The following is a 3,973-nucleotide window of genomic DNA, read 5'->3' on the forward strand; positions in this document are numbered from 1 at the left end:
AGTAAGCTGGAATCAAAAGCTGGAGCAATATTCTAAAATTTTGTCACATCCTTTTCATGTGCCACTTCAACTGTAACTACCATGCAACCTATAGACAAGGAAAGGGTTACCATTCCCTGATTTTGCTATATGGTCTGGTCCCACCCAAAGCAGACGTGATAAGATTTGATTTCTGCCTATATGTGAACTGGTTTTGGTTCAGCCTTATTCCCATCATTAATGCAATCCACCTTCCAAGAAAATAGTAATGTCTCATTTAAATGGTAAGATCCTAATAGAGAGCACCGAGCTCACCATACACCTGTGCACTCGTGTGAAGTATGCACACTTCCACAGAGCGTACATATGCAAACACAAATCTGGCTCCTTTGCTTCTGCTATTCAGTGTCAGAAAGAATGATCTATCTTCTCATTGACTTTAAATACCATTGCAATACACCATGTCTTTTAAGGAGTAAGAATGGTAACAAATTACTAGCAGTTCAGTGTGACTAAGGAAGTTAATTGCAAAGATAATGGTTGGTTTATTGAATTATATGAGCATTCATTCCATAGGCTTTCACAAGAAATTTAGGGTGAGGTTTCCTGGTCAGTTTAAGCTGATCTATAGCTGCAGTGAGCAAAGGCAGTCATGTCATTCCTCACCCTTGTGTTTTCATGACTCTCAGTGCAGTGACTAACAACTGCAAAGCAGCATGGTACCAGAATAATTTAATTTACCATGCAGTTCACATGTGACAGTTGCTACACGATGAGGGAGGTGCAGAAATGCGCTGTTGAGGATGGTGCTCCTCTTTTGGCAGCACACCTGAGTTTGAACAACTTCAGCCAAGAGGGAAACAGCAAGAGCAGGGAAGAGTGGTATCAACAGGAGTAGACAAAATACTTTTTCACCTACCCACTCTGCAAAGCAGTGCCAAAAATGCTGCCTCTAACTCCAATGTAAAACTCGTGTCCACAGACCTGAAGAAATAGGCACACTTTTCACATGCTGAAATGAGAAGAGAAGAAGGAAAAAAAGCCTCTTAAATATAGCCTTTCATAAAAAATATGCAGCACAAAATGAAACTAAAAGTACAAAATATATACAGTGGTCAAAAGCAGGAAAACCAAAAGCAAGAGTGCAATTACATGCAACAGTTAACGAGTGCAAAAGAATTAAGAAGTGTACCTTGAAAAAGCAACTGTAGGCATAATTTTATGACATAACTAACTCCCATCCTCATGTTTTGACACAACATTATGTTTAATCAGGATATCCTTTAAAAGAAAGTTGATGAATACACACTTGTGCTTATCACTTAACACAGGATTAGGTCAGCAGAACACCTGATAAATACTCCCTGGTACAACCCAAATCAACTGCTTATCTCCCCAGATGGGGTACACAAAGCAGATTAATTTTCTCGACTACAGACCAAATCAAATGAATGACAATTTGTCAACTGCTAGGGAAACTAGGAGATTTATTTATATTTTTCTATTTTCATGTTTCTGCTTATATCAGACAGTAGTAATAAACAAGTTGTGAGTGAACAGTGAGCTCATAAGGAGGGATAACTTCATTCATACTAGGCTATACTGTTTCCCACAACCACGTAGCTCAAAGTGGCTTAAAAACAGGTATTTATGAAGTAACTACAGAAAAAAGCAAATTATGTAACTCTATATAGAAAATAAATCAAAAAAAGGCTCATGAGCCAGAAACATATGGATAAGTATATGGAAGTGGTTGATGACTCTTTAAAAGCATCATCTTCCAGAATTCCAAAGTGTTGTTAAACCTGAAGACTTCTGGTACTGGAATGACTGAATCTAACTTGAAAATATAAATACAGCTGCTGTGTTTAGTGTTGTTCCTGATCTTCCCCACTTACTAACCCACAAGGAGGCCACTAACCTCAATTATAAAACCCCATAGGTCTAGGTACATATCTGGCCTGCTTTTGATAGTCAACAAAAAATTACAGCTCACATCATTCTGGTTTGTTTGAATTTTATCAGTTTAACTTGAGTCACATTTTCCTCTTAAGGCAATAAGCTTAAATAAAGACCCAATTTCTTTAACATAAAACTGAAATTCTCATAGTTTTCTACAGAAATTTTCTGATCCAAATAAAATGATTTCTCTGTGTTCACTTTCATGTATTCTTACCCCTAAATATAAGGTTTGGATCTAAATTAGCCTCAGCATTCCACAGAAACAAATTAATGGCTCTATTTCATTTTGGCATTAATGCAGCTAGGAAGTGCAATTTTTCTTCTTTTACTTTTTTCTTTCTAATTTTTTGATTAAGTGCCCTTGAGAATAAGCCACAAGACAGCTTATGAAAGATTTTGTTTTACTTTAGGTTTACTAAGGCAGTTTTAACCAACAGTTATCGTAACACCTTGCATTTTCAACTAACAGTTTGGAGATCACCCAATGAAATTCAATTCTCAGAAGGTATTTAGCATCTTCTGACAAAAAAACCCCACCCCCAAATCAGCCCAAAGCCCCAGGTCTTCCTGAAGCATCTCAGGCAGCACTTTGCATCTCGGAACATACTCAAACTTGCAGTTATCACCAACCACCTGTACTTCACTGAAACACATAAAAGACTCTTCAGAAAATTTCCTCAAAAACACTCAGTTGCTTCACCTCTAATATGTCTACAGTCTTTGTTTTACTCTTGGAAAAGGAAGTGCATAGGGAGGTTCTACTTTGAGATGTTACATTTGTACAGTTCAAGAACTACACATACTTTACTTGCATCATTTCTACCCAAACCAGAAAGAATGTCAACATAAAGCTATCTTTATTAGTATTTCAGGGCAGTACATCAACTGATAGATTACCCTTTTTCCCTCCTTTCTCAAATGAAATAATAAAACCTCTATGAATTTTTTTTTTTTTAATACTTGGGAGAAGAGACCCATCATACAAGTTGTATGGCAGCATAGGAACCATACGCCCACATTAGACAGCAATTCCACAACCTAAGAATAAAAACAACTGTATTCTCAAATAGAATAAAGAAAAAACAAAATTATATGTTCCTCCATAAGAACATTTGACAGATTAATAAAAACAAATTCTCACTCCACTGAGAACCTTCTGAATTTTCTCTCGAAAGCTTGCAGAATGCAGTTTTAAAGCAAATGGGAAAAATGCTAATCATAGCAAAATTACGCAGTAAATTTTTAAAATTAAATTCTTCAAAAAGATAATTCTTAAGACTATTTGCTGTTTGATTAATCAGCATTTATACACAACTGTTCTTGTCAACATGTCTCCCTATAAAGGCTCCTACTACAACAGTATTAAAAGATGTCAGAAAATTTTTTGAATCACAAGGAAAAAAAGAAGCCTTCTTAACTTCTGTATCAGAATACCTAGATTTTCAGAACAGCAAACATTTTACAAGACACTAAGATACAGAATTCAAGTTTAAGTTAATGTAACATCTACATCTTTGCATGAAGTAAGAAGTGCTGACTTCAGTGAACATTTCCATTTTCACCTCTGCATACTGTTATGATGAAAAAAATAAACATTAGGCATGGTTAGTTTCCTGGGATGGTTGAATTTGCCACCATGGCCAAGCTTCCCGGACTTCGGATTTTGAAATATCAATAGGTAAAAGGAAAATATCAGCAATCACATTTTCACTTAGAAAGTAGTGAACAAAGTTGGCAGTACACATAATGAACTTGGGTTTATTACTTCGTTTCAAGTTGAGAAACTTTATCAAGACATATGACAGATAGTCAGCTACTATCACACTATCCCAGCAATGGGAGCACAATACTTCAGACTTGTTAAAAATATTTTTATCTTCTGAGGACGACATGCTGTAGAAACTTCATACTTGTAACAATCTACTGCATAGTCAAGGCTTTTAGTACGGTCTATAAAAATGCATTACATGAATAACCATTCTGATTATTGATTAACCCTGCAGAATAGATGTCAATCAGTTCGCTTCCACAT

General features: G+C 35.9%; 1 protein-coding gene across 4 annotated transcripts in view; it reads right to left on the reverse strand.

Annotated features, from left to right (window-relative positions):
* The window catches only part of PTBP3 (polypyrimidine tract binding protein 3), a 49,041-nt gene that overhangs the window by 44,534 nt on the left and 534 nt on the right, over positions 1 to 3,973 (reverse strand). For all 4 annotated transcript variants that reach the window (XM_032097014.1, XM_032097015.1, XM_032097011.1 and 1 more), the window contains exon 2: positions 899 to 991. The gene's annotated coding sequence lies outside the window, so the exon portion shown is untranslated. The remainder of the gene's footprint in view (positions 1 to 898; positions 992 to 3,973) is intronic.

Source organism: Corvus moneduloides, chromosome Z (genome assembly GCF_009650955.1).
Source record: "Corvus moneduloides isolate bCorMon1 chromosome Z, bCorMon1.pri, whole genome shotgun sequence".
Taxonomy (NCBI): Eukaryota; Metazoa; Chordata; class Aves; order Passeriformes; family Corvidae; genus Corvus; species Corvus moneduloides.